Genomic DNA, 22,887 nt, shown 5'->3' on the forward strand with positions numbered 1-22,887 from the left:
ATTAACACACATTCAAACTAATACTATTCTTACTCATAGTAAGGGATAGGGAAATACACAGAGACAGGGAAAAGATGTGTAATTTCATTGATTAAAGGAAACTCCCAAGTGAAAACACTTCCTTTAAAAATACAGACAAGCACCTTCCTGCAATTTAAGTCTTAGAGAACTACTTATGATTCTTTAAGACTAAATGGATTTCAGAGGTAAAAAAGCATATATACACATACATATATGTATATGTATGTGTATGTGTATGTGTGTATATATACATATATACATATATATGTATATGTATATATACATATACGTATATATGTGTGTGTATATATATACACACATACACACACACACACACACACACACACACACATATATATATATATATATATATATATATATATATATATATATATATATATATATATATACATATATGTTAGAGGCTGTACTTAAATTCAAGAAGACTTGAGTTCAAGGCCAACTCTCTCTCCACTATCCCATTCAAATTTACTACAGCTCTTTATAATTTGAAAGCTGTTTCATTTTTCCACAACCACTCTGTGCCTGAGGAAGTGAAAGCATTCAGTTTTTTCAAAGAGGGCCTCTCCCCTTATTCAAAGCATGGTCCTTCCTTCTATTAGAAACTCTTGTTGAGATTCATATCATGTGAACAAACACTTTAATGTAATAAATAAGAAAACCTGACTGATACTGCAAGATTGTATCACAGTATGCAAAGTGATGGCTTAATAAAGTCTACAATTTATCTAGTATGTTTTTCATATTGTGATGTCTGAAACTTTTTATTTTTTTCTAGATGGAAAATGAAGGAAAGGCATTTCTGTCTTATTTAAAGTCTGACATGACTCCAAGTAAGGCTGTAATCCCACTCTTCTCCAACTCCAAGTCCATGTCTATCACCTCAAACATACACCTGTGAAACTGAAGTATGTAAATTATTTCAAGTTAATGAATTCTAAAGAACTGTTTAAATTAGTGCAATGAGTTAATAGTAAAGACCCAGGTAAAAGAGACTATGTTAGGTATAAAATTCCTTTCTTGTAATGATTTAGAAATTTTAGATAAGAGAAGGATGACTTAGCTTTTTTATCTCTGAAGCTGGTTTGTATTGGCAGAATATATTAGTGAAATAGCTTGTAAGGCCTCTGGCTATAAATGAATAGTTATTTTCATGAGTGGGTATAAGAATTGAAGCATAGAACAAGAGGAGCAAAGGAAATATTTTCTTCCCTAAAAGCTTTCCAGGGGACATGTCTAGCAGTAACCCACCCTGATGCCAGGAACAAGAAGGGTAATTGTGCTGATTAAAACAAAAATAATTCTCACTATATAATTTCCCTTTCTTTGGAAAATGAGGTATCAGAAATTCTATGATGACCTAAGAATCTGAGCTCAGTCTTTCCAGTTGTCTTTAATTCCATCTCTTGAATGACAAAATATATTATTTCCTTTTAAAATGATGTTTCACATAGATTACAAAGGTATGCATGTAGTAACACCATAGCAATAATAGTAATCTTTCTATAAATAAGAACTTATTGCTAGACCATTCTTTTTCTTAATAAGGTGTAGGACAAAGGTAGGCAGGGCAGGAAGAAAGTCTGATTAAAAAAGAAAAGGAAAAAAGGACAATCAGAATAAGACAAATTATAAAGATCTTGGCCACCTATACCTGTCAGAAGTTAGTATGTGTGCTCAATCATTCTCTGAAACTGAAGAATCTATTTATAGCCAGTGGCTTCATATAGTATTTCTACTTTTATTTGAGCTGAACATGAACCTGTTTAGATATCTATTTATTGTTCTGCCATCTAGACTAATAGGGAAACCACTGTGTTTGATTCCAAAAACATTGATATTGCTCAGAGGATGAACAAATTTGGATGACTATTCACTTGGTGAGCTTCATAATAAACGCCTGGGGGAAGAATGCTTTGTAATGTATCCTGTTAATAAGTGATGAAAACTGTCTGTGGCTCACTGAATTTTTAAAAATTTTTGCCAACTAGCACTATTTGCTGGTACAATTTCTGGAAGAAAAAAAAGTTATGAAAGTGTACATATCTTCCCAGAGCTTGCCAACACAGTGTAACATTAAAGAATAGATTAAGATAATGATTAACAGGTTGATACTGTCTATATCTCAAACTTCTGTGGCCATGAATCATGGACCTACTATGAAGTGACATACAGCTTATTTAATATTTGCAGTGTCACTGTGGAACATCATTTTTTTTCAGCCAAAGACAGGTTTTTTAAAACATTTGTCATATTGGGCAGGCTCTTAAGGAATCTGAACGTTAGTGAGCTATTGACTAGATTATAATAATCTGATCACCTTGATGGAGACAAGTGGGACATCCTTTTCATTAAAACTGACTAAAACACATTTTGGATGAACTGGGGATATGTGGAGTATAGATGATAGCAGATGGTCAGAAGCTTCTTTCTTCTCTCCACTAAACTATAAGACATTAGACAGAAGAAGAAAAAATACTCTTAACGATGTGCCAAAGAACGCATTTAAGAGAAATGACACACCTGAGAAATGTGGTAGCAAACTAAGCAATGGGAGGGTATTAGAGGAGTGGCCTATTTTGAGCAGAACTTAAAAAGACATGTTCCTGAAACTGTGAACCAGTAATGAAATGTTGGCAAAGGGTTGCCATATTCATCACACAGATGCAACAATGATGTGTCTTGAAAGGCAAAGCATGATGGTTTATCCTGTTGTTAAGCAAGGAAGAATGTATAACAGAATTCATGCCAACGCATCACAATCTGAACTTAATTTTCATAGTCCTGATATTTCAGCTATATGTTTATAAGGTAGTCCAGGATAATAATGAAATAAATCACAGGTCCAATCCGTACTCCCCATACTTGAAGTGGAAGTCTCAAATATAATGATGAGATGTTGGACTTAGATCAAGAATACCTCATTTTTATTCCAAACTCTAATCTCTAAGATCATTTCTAGTCCTAATTATCACTTATTCAATTACTTGGACAAATAAATAGTTCAGTATGCATAGTAAATATTCAGGTGATACCAAGCCAAAAGTGATAGCACATTAAATGAAAATTTCAGGATCCAAAGAGAACAAAACATTTAGGGAGGCTCTTTGAAAGTTAGATTTTAATAAGGAAATTTTCTACAATTGTTCAAAAAAATACAACTTCATAATACAAGATGAGATAGATATTACTAGAAAACAGTTTATATGGAGAAAAAAAAGATATCAGAATAAACTAGTATACTACCAGGTTAATATGAATCCACAATGGTACATGATTCTTCCCCCAAAATAAAATCAAATTAAATAATTTAACTTAAAATTATGATTTTAGGCTTTAAAATCTATGAGATCCATGAGTAGAAAGAGATCTTGTGGTTATTTTGGGTACCATCTGAATCTGATATCCTACATTTTGTTCCTATTGCTTTAAACCTTGATTTGCTTGTTTTCCAGGGCCTGTGATTTTATTAACTTAGGACACCTTTGCTGTGGAAACTCACTCCATAGTGATTAATTGGTTATTCATCTGTAATTTAAAGTATTGGAGTTGCTTGGGCAATTGACAGGATGAGTGACTCATCTATAGTCGCAGAGCTACTAGATGTTGTAAACAGAGCTTAATCTCTTAACCTCAGCTTCCTCATCTCTACAATGAGATAATAACACTTGTAATACTGACTTCATTGGATTACTTTTGTGTTTAAATGAAATAGAATATGTAATGTGTTTTTCAAATCTCTACATAAATACCCAGGACTATTGAGATTTCTCCTATATATAATAACCAGATTTGAGGACTTTTATAGAAATTTGGTATTTATAATTTCAATAAATAGCCCCCCCAAGCAATGAAGTAAATCAAATGAAAATAGCAAATTTTTTGGAAAATGAAATTACTTTATTTTAAAGAGTACATTTTTCCCTTTTGATGACTCCAGGGAATATTAGGTTCATTAAATGTGTTAAGTAATAATTGTAGCTATTTTAAGCATTAGACATCTTCATCAAACTTTATCACAAAATCACATAGCCAGAAGGGACATGAGATCAGCTTGTGTATGCCCCTCATTTTACATGCAGATAAAATTTTTGTAATTCCCACATCATGAATATTAATGTTATTAGTTTTGATAGTTACAAAATGTATCACAGCAATATAGTTCCCTTGATATCTCTAAAGTATCAAGACATTACTTTTTGAATCAATTATGAGTTCCTGACATAAGCTACATCTTATGTTGGTAGAGTATTTGTATTTGTGTTAACAGTGGGAAGGACAGGGAAGACAGAAAAGGAAATGGGAAAACAGTAGAGATATTTACTAATTGCAGAAGGATGTATTGTTTAGGGTTTCATATCAACATGGATTTAAGTGGGAAAAAATCTACAATCAGAGATTTGGGTAGGTAAGAAAACAAGTGTTATCCTTCCCTCTGAATCATAAGGGAGTATACATTTCTACATGACATAATCACAGAGGAATCTGCTTTCAAATTGCTGTAAAGATTGTTTCTCAGCTGAGTTTTCCAAACTCCTGTCAATTTTTTTTTTGCCATCTTGACAAAATGAGTAATTTCAAGAATACTTGGAGTAGCTCCCCTACAAAAATCACTTCTCTTATTCTTCATCATGATAAAGAAGTGATATTCTACCACTCTTACGGAATATATGATACCTATCTATAGTCCTACCCTTAATTGTTTTAATTTATGTTGTGTACATCTGATTTAAGTTAACAGATAGGATTTGAAACCTATTGTGTTCAAAGTTCTATGCTAGGTGTGAAGGGAAATGAGTTTAAAATCCAGCAGAATAAAACCTTAATAAATATTTGTTGAATTGAATGTAGACAAATAATATAATACAAGCAGATTTTGAGAAGTTGCAATGGAAAAAGTACAAACAAAATATTTTGAAAGACTGAAGGAGAAAAATATCAGCAAAAACTACAGAAGAAAATGAGAACAGGTTCCCTACTGAGAAGTGCTTGGAGCTTGTTACATAAATGTCTCCAAAACATTTTACATCAGACACTACTTTAATACAAAGTGAATGTTGCTCTTTCTACTGTTATTCAATGTGCTTAGCAGATTCTGGTTTTATGTGTTCATGACTTTAATTTTACATGCTTTTGATTTTTCTGTTGTTTTCCATTTCACACAGGAAAACTGTTTTTTAACTAAAGATCTTTAATTTCTTTTTGTCTCCTTATGTTGTTATTAATATTTTTATAGCTGTATTTCAGTAGAATTTATTTCCTTTGTAATCCTATGTATAATTATTATTATTAATGTTATTCATTAATTATTTTTAACAAGGGATTCATTTGTTTCACCAGAATACCAAATGGATCCATTACATACAGATAAAAAAATATTAAGAAACCCTTTTTTAGACATCTTTTTAAAAGTATGTTTATGTTTTGTTTATGTCTCTTTTGTAAAGTACAGCTATGTCATCTCTTCATAATCCAGGCTAGCTTTGACTTTTTAATAGTTTTTTGTTTTCCCCCCAATTACATGTCAAGACAATTTTTAGCATTCATTTTAACAGGATTTTCAGCTCCAATTTTTCTACCTCCTCCCCACTCCTTTTCTAAAACTGGTTAGGCAACTTGATCTAGGTTATACATGTGCTACCATATAAACCATTTCCATATTAGTCACAGTTGTGAAAGAAGAAACAGATCAAAAGGAAAAATAAAAAAAAACACATGAAAAAGAATAAAGTAAGTGAAAAGAAAATGTTTTTCTTTACATTCAAAATCCATTAGTTCTTCATCTGGGTGTGGATAGCATTTTGTTTTGTACTCTTCTTGGATCATTGTGTTGCTGAGAAGAGCTGAGTCATTAATAGTTGGTCATCACACAGTATTGCTGATACAGTGTACAATGTTTTCTTGGTTCTGCTCATTTCACTTTGCATCAGTTCATATAAATCTTTCCAGGTTTTTTTTCTGAAATCTGCCTTATCATAATTTCTTATTGCACAATAATATTCCATTACATTCATATACTACAACTTGTTCAGCCATTCCTCAATTGATCGGCATCACCTTATTTTCCAATATTTTGTCACCGCAAAAGGGACCGATATATGTGTGTATATATATATATGTATATCTGTATAACTGTATATATATATATATGTATATATATGCACATATATGTATATAAAGATACACACACATATATATGTATGTGTATATATGTACATATGCACATGTATATAGTATACACACATATACATATATATATATATGCCTATGTAGGTCCTTTCCCCTTTTTTATGAACTCCTTGGGATAGAAAGCTAGGAGTAAAATTGATGGATCAAAATTTATACAGTTTGCTTGCCCTCTGGCCATAGTTTCAAATTGTTCTCCAGAATGGATGGATCAGTTCACAACTCCACCAACAGTGCATTAATGTCCCAATTTTCCCATGTCATCTCCAACATCTATAATTTTCCTTTTTTGTCATATTAATCAATCTGATAGGTGTAAGGTGATATCCCAAAGTTGTTTTAATTTGCATTTCTCTAATCAAAAGTGATTTAGAGCACTTTTTCATATGCCTATAGATAGCTTTGATTTCTTTATCTGAAAATATCTATTGACCATTTATCAGTTGAGGGATGACTTGTATTCTTATAAATTTGATTCAGTTCTCTATATTTTTGAGAAATGAAGCCTTTATCACAGGCATTGGCTATAAAGATTGTTTCTCAGCTTTCTGTTTTCCTTCTAATCTTAGTTGCATAGGTTTTGTTTGCACAAAAGCTTTTTATATTAATATAGTCAAAATTGTCTGTTTTACATTTTGCAATGCTCTCTATTTTTGGTGATGAATTCTTCTCTTCTCCATAGATCTAATAGATAGACTATTTCTTCTAATTTGCTTATGGTGTCAATCTTTATGTCTAAATCATGAGCCCATATTGATCTTTTCTTGGTATATGGTGTGAGATGCTGGTTTATACCTAATTTATGTCCTATTGTTTGCCTGTTTTCCAAGTAGTTTTTTCTCAGATAGTGAGTTCCTATCACAAAAGCCAGTATCTTTGGGTTTATCAAACACTAGGTTAATATGGTCATTGACTACTGTGTGCTAAAGTTGTTAATTAATTTAAGTAGTTTTTTAGTTGATTCTCTAGGGTTCTCTAAGTATAGCATCATATCATCTGCAAAGAGTGATATTTTTTTCCCCTCGTGGCCTATTTTAATTCCTTTAATTTATGTTTCCTCTCTTATTGCTATAGTTCACATTTGTAGTACTATATTGAATAATAGTGGTTATAATGGGCATTCTTGCTTCACCCCTCATCTTGTTGGGAAGGCATGTAGCTTATTCCCATTACAGATAATGGTTTTAGTTAGATACTGCTCATCATTTCAAGGAATACTCTATTTATTCCTATACTCTTTAGTGTTCTTAATAGGAATGGGTGTTGTATTTTGTCAGCCTTGATTGAGATAATCATATGATTTCTATTGGTTTTATTATTGATATGGTCAATTATGTTGATAGATTTCCCAATATTGAACCAGCCCTGCATTTCTGGTGTAAATCCCACTTGGTTATAGTATATAATCTGTGTGATATATTGCTGTAATCACCTTGTTAATGTTTTGTTCGAAAGTTTTGCATCAATAATCATTAAGGAAATTGGTTGATAATTTTCTTTCTCTATTTTAGCTCTTCCTGTTTTAGGTATCAGCACCATATTTGTGTCATAGAAGGAGTTTGGTAGGACTCCTTCTTTGCCTATTTACCAAATAGTTTATATAGTGCTGGAATTAATTGTTCTTTAAATATTTGATAGAATTCACTTGTGAATCCATCTGGCCCTGGGAATTTTTTCTTAGGAATTTCATTAATAGTTTGTTCAATTTGTTTTCCTAAGATGGGGCTACTTAAGCATTCTATTTCCTCATCAGGTAATTTTTCTTCTCCATGATAGCAATTGATAAGCTTCTATGTGTATATGTGCTAGATAGAAGCAAATAAAGACCAGAGACAGAGGATTGAAATACTACCCTTTTATATGTTTTTAGAAAGGCACTTTAAGGCTGTTTTGATTCTCAGACAATAATTTACACTGTATACCTTTGGTCATCAATTTCTGAAATTCTTTGGGAATTTTTTCCCTTTTCCTTTATGGCCATGACTTTTATTTTCAAGCTGTCTTAAATTTTTTTTTGTTTCAATTATGCTACATTTTTAAAATTTTCTTTTCCTTGACTTTCTAAAGAAGTATCAGGAGATGGGCTTTTTAGCATGATGCCATGATCTCTCTTCATTTTCTTCCTCTCACTTGACAAAAATGAAAGAAAGAAGCTGTTCTCTGAGTGAAGCCACAATGCATTGATCCTGTTCTTAATATTAACTCCTGTTTCAGCATCTCCAGAGGCTGCTGAACTAGAGCTGTTTGAATCTTTTGCCAGTTCAACTGTGATAAACTCTGAGGGGGCATTTTTTTGTTGTTATTGTTCTTGAACTCCCTGAAAATCAGGAGCCTTAAGGGTACTTTCAAGTTCATGATTCATGAAGTAAGTGAAGGCAAGTGATTTTTGTGGACAAATGACTATAAATTTGTAGTATAGTAGCCTTTAACTCCCTACTTTCATATGTGTATGTGTGTGTGTGTGTGTGTGTGTGTGTGTGTGTGTGTGTGTGTATGTGTTTGAACTTGTGCCAGCATCTTCTCCAACATATTGGATCTACTCATTAAGAGATGTTATTTTGCCCTTTCTTTCCTTTTTGGACTCTACTATCTCTTCCAATTCTGAAGCTAGCTATTTTAGCCCATTCTTAAAAGCTTTTTATTATTATCAAACATTGCTTTGTCAAGTATTTTAAGTATTTTTTGGTACAGTGATTTTATTAAATAACAATTAATTTACCTTTTTAGATTTTTATTCTCGGAACAACCAGCATTTCAGAATTGTTTTCAGTTTTTCAAAAATTTTCTTTAATTTGAATACATGACTGCTTCCACTAAATATGTTGGCAGATAAACTAAGCAAGTAATTTATTTTTTTTAAAATCACATTCCAAATTTAAAAATAGATAGCCTTAGGCATTGAAGAGAGTAAAGTTTGAAGTCAAACTGATTGCATAAAGATTAAATTTCTTTGATGTGTTGAATCTGATTTTAAATTTTGTTCTATACATTTTTTCCCCTCTTATATACATATAGTTCCACATTCCCATTCCTCCCCACTAATGTTTTGTTGGACTTTTTAGTTATATTGGGAGCTGGCTTTGTGAGTTTAACTGTTCTTTTGAAAAACTGTTTAAGCAATAGTATTAGATGACAAACCAGATTGTTTTTGCTAATCCATGAAGTGAAGCCAAGCAACTTGTCAACCTTTTTTTTTGGCTATTAAAGGAAGTGGACTATTCTCAGAGTAGGTCTGGTACAATTATCAGGGTTTAAAGTTCCATGTCTTTTGGTTTGTTTTATGCTAATTGAAGAGTTCTGAAATGATCTGAGACATTTCACCTTAAATTGCAGTTTAATGACTTATAGCTCATTACCCTCGAGGAGCTTCATTTGTAAGATTTTGAAGAGTCTTCTACCTTTAAGTGTAGCCTTTTGTATTTAATCAGTTACTCGTTTAAGGAATCAGCAAAAAATCTGAATCTAAACCTGCTTCAAATCAATGAGTTCTCTAAATCACTATATCTATGCCCATATTATTTTGGGTTGAAACATTTTTCTTCACAATTGTTGAAAATTTTATTCAAAGATTAATAAATAGCTTTTTTAAAAATTATATTAAACTTAATTGTACTGTTTCTTCTATATGAAGATCCTCCTACCTCCACTGGTGATCCTAAACAGCAGATGAGACTATCCCAAACCTTGGAACTGAAAGTCATTTTATTATTCTTAGATTTAATTTTATAGCATCTTATTATATACAAAAAACATGAATACTAAGAATCCTAGTGGTTAGAGCAGGGCCTTCCAAATCCAAATCCAAAGCTTGGATTTAGTCAAAGAGCCACACATGAAGACCTAGAGGGTCACATGTGGCCTCGAGGCCACAGGCTCTACACCGGCTAGATTATGGAAGTTGGTGTCAGAAAGGTTTCTGTTTGTATCTTGCTTTGGACATTTCTGAGCTACGTGACTCTGGACAAGATGCTTAACCTCTTTAAGCCTCAGTTTTGTTCTTCTGTAAAATGATATCAATAAAAGCACATATTTCATAGTTTGTTGTGAGGATGAAATAACTTAAAATATGTACAGTATTTTGTATTCTTTAAGTGCTGTGTAAATATTAGCCATTTATTATTATCATTATTGTTGTTGTTGTTGTTGTTGTTGTTGGATTATCTTCATTGGAATACGAAATTTATTTCTAGGCCACTGATGATCTCCTTTGATACTTGAACATTTCTTACTTTGCCTTTTACCTTCCTAAATTCTCATTTGTATTCCTCAAAATGATACCATCACCATCTACTGCACTAGAATTGTTTTTATTCTTATGACTAATTTGTTTGCAGAAACAAGATTAAGCAAAGAAATATATTGAAGATGAACACAAAACATCATATGCCTTAGCAGATAGAAAGCTCAAACCCTTAAGGATGCGGTGGGCTAGAGAAATCATCCAGGTAACAGCAAGGAATATAGCTAACTTCCAGATTCACAGCCAGAGAGTGTAAGGAAGAAAGAATAACTTGGAATAGTGGAATGAAGGTTATGTTTAATTAGGAGACCTGGTTGTGAGTAATAGTTCTGATATGAGTTCTATGACTTCAGGCAAGATACTGAACTTTGCTGGATTAGTTTTCTCATTTTTTAATGAATGGGGAGGGGGAAGATAAACTGGTAAATCATAAAACCTTTGAAGTTTCTGGTAGCTTAAACATTTTATAAAATTATGGTTGGTTTAATTCTTAGGCTTTTTAATCCAGGTTTATTATGACAATTCTTGAATTTAACTTTCTTATCCCAGGAAATTCTTTTGCCTAGATTCCATCCTTTCTTCCTGGCTCAGATATGGTCATACCATAAATCTTTCAATCTATTTGTATACTATTCTAGTATACCTCAGAAAAAGAGAAGGTAGATGAAGAAATACAGAAAGAAGTTGTTCTTCCACAGAAAGAAAAAGACTGTCACTTCTATTGAAGACTTCTTTTCCTTTTAAGTTTAAATTACAGTTTTATGTACTGTTTATGTTTTATGACACAATTCCAACTGGGAATCCTTATACATTAAGGTATCAAAAATAGTCCCAAACCTTGTAAAGCTCTTTAACCAAATTATCTCCCTCATAAATACAGCCTGGCATAAGGTTAATTCTACTTAGTTGATTGTATCTTATGTTTGCCTTTCCCTGTAACTAGGAATAAGCTTTTTATGTAGCAGATAGAAGGTATGCACTAGGGATGTGAGGTACAAGAGATGACTGAGATCTGCTAACAAAAAGGCAATATGATGCTTCTCCTACTCAAATTAGATGTAGACTAAGATGTTAATGTACTACACTGAAAAGAAAACCAATTATCTAGCAGACACAAAATAAAATAGCTGTTATAAAGCTCTAGGAATTTGAACAAAGTGTTTACTGGCTCATTTTCCAACCCTCCTTTCCAGAAACAAAAAAAATGTTTCTCTAGTTCTTGAAATTTTTGAGCATACATCTGATAAACACAATGACTTGGGGAAAAAAAGAGCACCTTCAAAGCAGAAAAATAAGAACTAAAACAACCCATGCTCTTTGGACTTTGTCTCACCTTAAAAAAAAAAAAAACAACTTTATGTTCAATTCCCTTCCTGATGCAGCTTAATGGATGCCTGAGGGGGTTGGACATATGCTCTCAGCAAATACAGTGGAACATCCATAACATGTGGGCTGGCAGAGTTCCTTTAGGCTAATTTTAACTTATGTGAAAACTGCTAGGCTTTGCATTGACCTTTTTCCTCTTGCAGGCAAACACCTGGAGGCCATCTCTTGCAAATGAATGCTTACAGATCAAGGCTTGCATTAGCAGCACATTGGACTTAAAATGACCGTTACTTTCATTAGGTTCAGAACTTGTCCTTATGTTTGACTATTAAAAGAAACTTACTGGACTGTTCCCAGGAGTTGTTAAAAGTAGCAGAAGAAATATACTCAGATATATCACTCCTGAAGCTCAGGGTGAATGATGTTGTATAAAGCTGTCAAGGTTGTATGTTAGAAACCACAACAAGATGTCATGAGCAATCTAATCCAATCAGTAAGTGGAAAAAAAATCAGAAGCCCCACTATAATGTATTTAATATGTGGCAATTTAGCCCTTAGTTAAGAACCAGCAGAATGGAGGGGCACTCATTTCCTATTCCATTATTGGCCAGTTTTAATTGGGAGGAAAATTTCCCCCTTACATTGTATACAAGTTGGGCCAGTCAATGAGCTGAAATGAGTCAAAAGTAAATTTCAAAAGTGAGGGAGCCTCAGGAAGAACTAAATACAAAATGTTTTCTGACCTGGCAAAAAGGGTAAAGAACAGGAGATAGAATCTTTTTGCCAGTGGCTTTCAGATTCAACACAAAGTTTTTCAACCCAACTAAGAAATCAAAGTTGTGGTTTGTGGATAAACTATGATCATGATATTAGAGGAAACATTCAAAGTATATTAAAGACAATCAGGATGCCTCTGTGCCATATTTCCTTGACATCATCATCAAAGAGATTTTCAGTAACATAGTAATGGGTGAGTCAAGTAAGTCAGTTGCCAAACTCAGAGTCCCAAAATTACTTAAAAATCTCCGAAGTAAGCATGGAAATATCAGTCTATTTTATTGGATTGATGAGGAAGCATATATGGATTTTAAAGCCATCACAGTATTGTAGAGTATGGAGAAGATGTAAAAGGCCTTCATTAGGATGGTTCTACTCATTGGTTAGAGCACTTCTCTTTCTTAAAGGCCTGTAAAACCAAAGCTTTGAAAACCAAAATGATCCCTATGGTCCACTGATTATAGTTTTGGCCACGGTTTGATTATTAGGTTGATAATCAGATCCTAAATACAGTTTAATGTCAAGGAGAAAAACAATATAATATATTTTTAACTCTGAAATTAATTTTAAAATGTATTTAAAAGATTTTAAATCTACAAAGACAATGAAGCTGTGTGTATATGTATGTGTGTGTGTGTGTAATACATATACTATTATTTCTTCATTTAAAAAGAAAACCTCCTAATTAACTCATTAATTGCTACCAAACTTTGAAAATATTAACCAAAATTTTAAAAATTTATTGATAATGCAATCAATTCAAAGTTTGAAATAATTATGAATCCTAGATGATGTGTAAAGGACTGTGCTATATGGGGTGAATCTAATGACAAAATAAACAGTATCCCCCCTAATGGAGCTTAAATTGTACTTTGGGTAAATAGCATGTATATCAATGAGTAAATAGAAAGTGATTGGGGGTGTTGATGATCTAGAAAGGTCCTATCTATGAAGTGATACTAAAGTGGGCTTCAAAGGGAACTGTAGGTTCCAAAAGGTACAAACAAGAATGGAGAACATTCCTCATTTGAGCAACAGAGTGTACAAAAACACCGGAGTGAGATATGGAATGCTGTGTACAGGTAACAGGTACTTGGAAAGTTTGGTTTTAGAATCTGTGTTTTATTTCCTGTAATAAAAGAAAAAGCCAAAGACTTTTCCAGGCATTATAGAAATGAATTAACTAAAATAAATATAAATGTCCTTTGGATTCAAGAAAAGGCTTTCCATCTGAAACAAAATTATTACAGCTATTCTCTGCAGAATCTAATATGAATGCGATGTTCCGGAGTGAAAAATACAACCCTATACCCTTCTATGTACATCTTCATTAGAGAGGAGTATGTTCTAATGTGGACAGAGTACTAAACTGTTTTCTATTCTTGACTTCACCATTAACTTGCTGCTCAACCTTGGGAAAAAATCAGTCCATCTCTTGATACTTCAATTTTACCATTTTTCAAATGGGGATAATATCTATAGTGGCATGAAGTTTTATGATGTTTGGGATGACTGCATGTTGAATGCCTTGAATAGAGTAGGAGTGCCTCAAGTTATTCATTATGTGGCTCACACCCATGCAAATAAAAGCCATAGCATACCCATACCACCTTGCATTTTAACGCCTGAAATCTTTTGTATTTTAGATCATTTCTCTTACTTTTAAGAGAGAAAAAATGCCTGACAGTCTTTGGAAGTACCATGTTATTTAAATCAGATTACAATTAGGTATACATCATAAAATTTAGAGTTGAAAGGACATCTGGCCCAATCCTCTTATTTTAAAGGTGAAGAAACCAAGGATGAGAAAAGTTAAAAGACTTGGCCAAGGTCATGAAGGTAAGTGACAGGTGTGATTTGCAAGTTCCTCTTACTCCAAATTCAATGTGCTTTCCATTGCACAATGCTATCTTTATGTTATAATAGAAGGCATACATAATGCTTGCAGGTGAAGGATAAAAGATGTCTATTCTTCAATATTTGATGTTTTAGAATTTAATTAAAGCAGCTTAGCAGTTAAGATCAGAAAGGGAGATTCACAAATGAGTGTCACCTGGTCATTCTCTCACTTATAACTCATACATATTATAAATACTTGTGTCTATGAGTGAAAAATATATTTTAAAATAAGAAATAAAATGTTATGATCCAGCATTATAGCTTTATTTTATTAAAATTATAAATAACATGTTTATTTTCTATCTAGACTATTTTTCTTTTCCTGATTATGTACTAATTAATTGCCTGAATTTTTAATTATTGCTAGCATGAAAGTATTCATAGGACATCCATGCTGCCTTTCTCTAGTCTAGAAACATCAATAATGACTGGTAAATACATGTAGATATTTTATATTTGGGTTGAAAACCTAGAACTGTAGCAAAATATGTCGACTTTCATTAGTCTTCCACAAATTAGTAAAACTGAGAATCAGGTTTTTTTTTGGGGAGGGAGACAAGATATATGGCAAAGTTTGAACAAAGAAAAGATAAAGTATAGGTTATGGGGAGAGGTCCAGAGAATTTTGATAAACAGGTATGCAATCAGAACTGGGTTACTAAAACTAGAAAAGTCTAGGTTGAGCTAAGATATATCTGTTTTGAAATATTTAAAGGGCTATCATGGGGTGGGGGGGAACAGTTATTTTATATGACTTTAGAGGCCAAAACAGAGAATCAATGTGAAAAAGTCATAAGGAGCCAAGATACATTTGAATATAAAGAAAAATTTCATTGGAACTTTTCAAAAATTGACTGAGGCATCTAAGTGGTGCAGTGGATAGGGTATTGTTCTTTGAGTCATAAAAACCTGAGTCAAAATCCAGACTTACACACCTACTAGCTGTGTGAACCATGGCAAGTCAGTTAACCTCTTTGTGTCTCAGTTTCCTTTTCTATAAAATGGGAATAGTAATAGCACTGATTTCCTAGGATTGTGGTGGGGATCAAATGAGATAATATTGTAAAGCCTTCTACATAGTGTTTGATATGTAGTAAAGTGTTACATAAAATTAGCTACTATCTTAAAGTGATGAGTTTTTTTTTTCACTAAGTGTGTAAACAGAGGCAAAATGGGCACTGTTTACAGGTAACACAGAAAGGAATTCATATATTTGGTAAATATTGGCCTAGAAGACTAAAGTGCCTTTAGTCTATAAAATAACAGTACACACAGAATCACACCCACATCCCATCATCTTGTTTGCTACTATAACTCAGGCTACGGAAAATGAATTTACATCCTCAAGCATTTATTCAATTAAAAACTGGTAATGATTTCATCCACCTGTGCAATATTCTCGCAAGCATTAAGCTTAGGAGAAGAATGTGAGGATTGCAGCTATTCCTGCACCATTTCCCTCAGAATTATGGAACATATGAGACAAAAGAGAATAATAGTAACAACCTTAACTTGTATGCCTAAAGTGCTTTATGGTTATAAAGTAGTTTGCATGCATGTAATTTAATAATCATAGAAACCTTATGAAACATGTGGTCAGCATAATTCTCCCCACCTCAAAGATGAAGAAATATACTTAGATAATTGCATGATTTACAGTTTGCCACAGAAAGTGGCATAACTGAGATCTGAACTTAAATCTTCCTGTTCCAAGGCCAGTATATTTTCCATTACACCATTGTGTCTCATAATTAAAAGTGAAACTTCAGGTCATAACTTGTTTAGGTTGAGACTGCACAGACAGCTTTGATGATAACTGTAGCTCCAATACCAATAGATATAAGTATTAAAAAGGGTGAAATATAATCTCAGCCACAGTCTCTGAAAGTCACTTTGCCAGAACAATATCACTGTAAAAGCCTCCCCTATTTCCTGACATAATTTAACAATAAAATATCTATACAAGGGTATGTGTGTGTGTGTTATTTAATAAATAATAAGATGTCTTTTTACTGCTAGCCACTTCCTATGAAGTATATTTATTTATGACATGGTGGTTAATATCGGTACTTATATACCACCAAGAATATAATTTGAATACTGAATAGGAACCTATAATTCTGTTACATAAACAAAAAGTATCAGGTCTATGTTGGCAGAAGACTGCAATGCTAACAAACCTGTTTTAATCAGAAAGAAAAGTGAGTCACATAAAACTGCTACTGATTAATTAAGCTTAGAATAACATTGATCCCTCCTCCCCAAATTGTGCTATTGATCTTCTTTGAAATGTCAACTGTTCAAAATTCAGCAGCCAATCATAATTCAAAAAAAAAAATGTAAGCTACTTTTCAGTTTGGAAAAGATGAGTTTGCAGTTTCAACTGGAATCCAGACTGGCATATGGAAACTCAAGGAAATAGATCAATATCAAAGGTGGATATATACAGACTAATTTTTCATCAGTTTGATAGTAATGATATAAAAAATCAAATATTGTTATAAACCACTCACTGAGTCATCTTGAGTTTTTTTTTATGTTTGACTATTATGAAACAACAGAGGCAGTGTGGCATAGCAGGGAGGGAGAGATAGACAGAGATATTTAAAGTCTAAAAAGCTTAGTTTCAAGCCCAACTTCTGACAAAAACTGATGTTGTAACCATAAACAATTTACCTAACCTATCAGTTTTCTAGGAAATTCTTGAATTACAATTTACACAAAAGGGGCTGGTTTGTACAGATAAATAGAAATGAAATCATACCTCGATGAGCTATCACTATGAAAAGATTAAACTTTATGAACAAACAATTAAAATGTAGTCTGAAGCCATTCAAGTGATTTTCATCATTTGAAGGGGATGTATTATCCTTGTTTTGAAAATCAACTGTACCACTAAAATGATTTCATTTAAATAATGACTCTAAACAAAATCCAGAGCAGCAGAACCCACAAAAAGGAATGAAAAATTGTCCAGCCCAAGACAACTTAGAAAGTTAGCAAGAAAGGTCTATCCCACCTGTGTGAGAGTGGAGCACAGTCTAGCACAGGCCCTGCCAGCCTAGCCCTGACCCCACCAAACCAGGAGCAGGCCGTGGAAGCCACTGAATCATCATCAGCAGCAGTGGCATCGTCTGGAGTTCTCCGTCCAGAGACAGTAACTGGAGCTGAACAATTGGTCAGAAGGAAATTACAGGAGTCTCTTTCCTAGCATGAGCAGCAGGACTCTGTGGCTTTGCTCATACTTGAATCCAGGTTACAGTCTTCAGTGGAAGTGTAAGGGCAAGATGGAGGGCTAGTGTACCAGATCTTGCAGCCACAATGGAGCAGGAACCTACATCACAGTTCCAGGGCAGAAAAGAGTTTTTGTCATCACTCACAGACCACAGCACAGGCTAGCAGATGAGTAAACACCTCTTCTTAGATCATACCACCTTGGAAGGAGTTAAAACTTAACGGTCCTTAGAAGTGTCTTTGAAAACAGCTGCAGAAAATGCCTAAAGCTTAGGACAGTACTTCCACCACTATGGAAACAGAGCCCATTTAACAAACTAGAATACGGGGTGGGTAAAATGGTGGGAGATACAGTTACTAATAGTAAATGTGAAAAAAAAATTGAAGTAAGTTTCTCTGATAAAGACCTTACTCAAACATGTAGAGAACTTAGGCAAAAGAGCCCTTCCCTAATTGATAAATTATCAAAAAGACATGAACTGTTTTCAGTTGAGGTAAGAAAAGCTATCTATAGCCATATGAAAAAAATGCTGTGCCTATTGATTGGAGAAACGCAAGCTAAAACAATTGAGGTATTACCTCATACCTATTAGATTGGCTAATAGGAGAAAAAAGGAAAATGAGAAGTGGTGGAGGTGATGTGGGAAAAAAATGAGACATTAATGCAATGTTGGTGAAATTGTGAACTGATTCAAGCATTCTGTAGAGAAATTTGAAACTATGCCAAAGTGGTATAAATCATGCATCCTCTTTACCATAGCAGTATCATTACTATGTCTGTGTCCCAAAAGAAATAAAAAACACAACAAAACAAAAAAAGGAAAAGGACCTATGTGTATGTATGTTTGTATGCATATATGTCTATATATAGATATATACATATACATATATATATGTACACGTATGTGTGTGTATATATCTATCCATCCATCCATCCATCCATCCATCCATACATACATACATACATACATACATAAATACACTTGTATATTTCTGGGGACAAAGAATTATATATTGAGGGGATGCCAATCAATTGGGGAATGCTGGAATAAGTTATGGTATGTGATTATGATGGAATACTATTGTGCTATAAGAAATGATGATCAGGATACCCTTAGAAAAACCTGGAAAGACTTATATGAGCTGATAGAAAGTAAAATGCACTTGTACAAAAAAATAACAATATTGTAAGATGACTTAATTATTCTCCTCAATTCAGTGATCCAAGACAATTTTGAGGGACTTAATGATGAAAACTGTTATCTATCCCCAGAGAAAGAACTCATGGTGTCTGAATACAGATTGAAGCATGAATTAAAAAAAAAAATCTTTATTTTTTCTTGAAGATTTGTTTGTATTTGTTTTTGTTTAACTTGGTTTGGTTAAAGAAAAGATAGTAAGAGAACCAACTAAACAAAGTCACCCTGTGGACATGTTAGGATAAAAAAAAAAGAAGAAAAGAAATAGCAAAAAAAAATACAAACATAAGTATGGGGTGAATATACTTGAAGGAGATCAATGATGGAGGCTACACAACTGTGAAAATAATGAAGTATCAATTTTCAAGGCAAATGGAGTAGTGAAATATGCCAAAGACTGAAAAAAACTTGTATCTTATTAATAAATAATTTAACAGTGACCAGCAGGCCATTAACACTTAGCTATACTAATTCATATTTTCCCACCCATTAAAATACAGGGTCTTCTACTCATATGTTGAGGTTATCTTTCATGCATATATGTGTAGACAAATAATATTTGTTAATTGTGAAATATTTACTACTACAAAATTAATTTAAATATATTTAGAAAGAAAGATCCCAATGAGCTTAGCATTTTGACACATAAAAACAAACTTTTGTTTTAATACATCAAAACTCTAAAAGCTATTTTCTAAAAATATGTCTTCCATGACAATAGAAATAATCATATGCATAGAACCTTTGATCAATGGAAGCCTAAAATAGGAAGATGCACCATCACTATTGTGATGGAGGAAATCCACTACAGAGTCTACTTTTAAAAATAATTCCCCAGAGTTTGTAATGTCTTCCACAAATTCTTTTTTTTTTGGGGGGGGATAATTAGTTAGGTTGATCAGGTTAGTTGAATTAATCTTAATGACATCAAAAACTCATTCCACAATGATTAACAAACTCTAGCCTATTCATGACCTCCTCAAGCCAGAGATTCTGAATCCCTGGCTGTCATCATTAAATCCTTTTCTCCTTTCCTCAGTACCCCATATTTTATTTCCATTCCCCTCAGCCCAGCTTCCCAAATGTCACACTCTAAAGTTACTTACCGTTTCCAATATACTTTTTAAAAGAGGGAGTGAGAGAGACATAGAGACAGAGACAGACAGAGGCACAGAGAAAGAGACAGAGAGACACAGAAAGAGACAGAGATAGAGACACACAGAAAGAGAATATACTTTGATCTGCACCCTGAGTTCATCACTTCTCTATCCAGAAAAGGATAGCCTATTTCATTATGGGTCCTTTAAAATTACTGTTGGCCATTGGGTTGATCAGAATTCCTAAGTCTTTTAGAGTGGTTCATCTTTAAAACAGGGCTCTCATTATAAATATGTATTTATTTATGCATGCATGTATGTATATGTATATATATATATATATACAGACATACATATATACACAAATATACAACACACATGTATATATATACACACATATGTGTGTGTATATGTATATTTATATATGTATGTATATATCTGCAAGTTCTGCTCTCTTTTTTTTTAAATCAGTTAATACAAATCTTCTCAGGTTTTTCTGAAACCACCTCCTTCATCATTTCTTATTTCCCAATGGTAGTTCATCACATTCATGTACCATAGTTGTTTAGTCATTCCACAACTGATAGATATCTCTTCATTTTCAATTATTTCCTAAAATGAAATGAGCTGGCATGAATATTTTTTTGTACATATTTCCTGAATCTCTGTGGCATAGGTTTAGTAACCTATACTATGGTATAGCCACATCAAAAGGTATGCACAGTTTAATAGCTTTTTCAGACTTCTCTTTTACTGTTGTCAGTATCACCATGCTCTCAGTCATGCAGGCTTGTACCCTAAGTGTGATACTTAAACATCACTCTTTCATCTCCTAAATCTGGTTTGTGGCTAAGGCATGTTGATTTTACCTTTGTAACATTTCTTGCATGTGTCCCCTTCTCTCTTTTTACACTACCATCACCCAGGTGTAGGTCCTAATCACCTCAGAGCTGAACTATTGTAATGGCATCCAAATTGGTCTCTTGACCACAAGTCTTAGCATTCTAGTACATTCTCTACTCGGCTATCAAAGTGACCTTCCTAAAGCTCAGATCTGATCATGTGACCCTCCCCACCCACCTTGTTCAGTGAATTCTGGTGCCTCCCTATTACCTCCAGAATAAAATAAAAAATTCCATTTGGTTTTCAAAACTCTTTATAAACTGAGCTCTCCACATTCTTTTGCCTTATACTCTGGGACACACACCATGAACCAATTCACTTGTCTCCTTGCTCTTAGTTGAAAGCTGTATTCTATTTTGTGACTCCAGGCATTTTCATTGGTTGTATCCCACACCTGAATGCCCTCCTTCCTTATCCCCTCTTCCCAGAGTCTCTCCTTTCAAGTGTCAGATAGAATGTCACCTTCTATAGGAAACCATTCCACATTCCCTTTAATTATACCACCTTCCTTCTGTTGATTATTAACAATTATTCAATGTATGACTCATTTATAAATTGCTTTTTGCATGTTGTTTCCCTGATTACATCATAAGTTTCTTTATAAAGGTACCTTCTTTTATCTTTCTTTATATCAACACCTCCTAGTCTTGTGATAGATTGCCTTCAGAAAACTGAACAACTCCTTTCCAACTTACCCATGGCCATAAAGGTCCATTATTTTTCTTCCAGTAGCATATGCATAATTTGGTATAGTTTTGAAACATATGACTGAAGAATTGAAAATGCATATATCTTTGACCCAGGAATACTAATGCTACGTCTGTTTCCCAAGATGATTAGGGGGAAAAGAAAACAACTTATATGTTATGAAATATTTATAGCAGTTCTCGTTGTGGTGGCAAAACAAAAAAAAAATTTTTTCAGTCTCTACTGAAGTTTAATTGTGAAACACATAGAAAGATATAATTCTATACAAAAGCTGAAAATTGATGATTTAAGAAGTTACAATGACTAGATGTAAATACACTAATTGCCTTTTGATTGTATTGTCCTAATATTTCCATTTTATATCAATTTTAAAAATGGCTTCAATAGAAATTGCACACATTTGTGTGTGTGTGTGTGTTTTCTTATCAGTAACATAAAAAAGAGCAGGTCATATGAGCAACAGACTCGATAACTGGATAGCTCTCCCAATTTTCTGAGAGAATGAGAGAGAAGGAGAGAAAGAAATAGAGATAAAGAGAGAGAGAGAGAGAGAGAGAGAGAGAGAGAGAGAGAGAATTGCATAATAGTGGTAGAGCAATTAGTCTTGAATTTGAAGAATAAAAAAAACAAGAAGCAGAACAGGTTGAAAGTTTACAATTAAGTGGAGAATGCTAATCTTCAAGATTTTTACAAAGAACTCTACGCATTGCTGCTACCTCATCACATTGCAACAAGCTTCACACATTGACTTAACTCAATACTATGAAAAGATGTACAATTGGTTTCTCATTTGCCTGAGGGTATTGCTAGGTTACAGAAGTCCAGACTACACAGGAAACTCAAGAGACATCTGCTCCATTATCCTCCAAACCTGAAAAAAGTGGCAGACACTTATTCAGATCTTTGGATGAATTCAGGAAGAGGATCAGCATCTGTGGCTGCCTAGATTGAAGAAAAGAACCCTGAAATCAGCTGTAGCTGGTCCTGTTTTCCCAGCAACTACTTGAGAAAAAGACTGAAGCCTTCAAAAAGTAAATTCTTCACCAAAGGGGAAAGCTGAGGAGTTGGAAAATAAAAGCTAAAACCATAAATATTTCAAGAGGAAGATCATTCAGTTAAAAAATACAACACAAGCAGATAAATCAACATAGAGTAAACTAAAATTAGAAGGATAAAATTCAATCTGAAATATTATAACCTCTAAATATTACAAGACAAAAGAAATGAAATTAATGCCTGGCAAAATACTAGACCCTTTGGAAATCCAAGATAACTT

Source organism: Phascolarctos cinereus, unplaced genomic scaffold (genome assembly GCF_003287225.1).
Source record: "Phascolarctos cinereus isolate Bilbo 61053 unplaced genomic scaffold, phaCin_HiC Scaffold_4;HRSCAF=312, whole genome shotgun sequence".
Classification (NCBI taxonomy): domain Eukaryota; kingdom Metazoa; phylum Chordata; class Mammalia; order Diprotodontia; family Phascolarctidae; genus Phascolarctos; species Phascolarctos cinereus.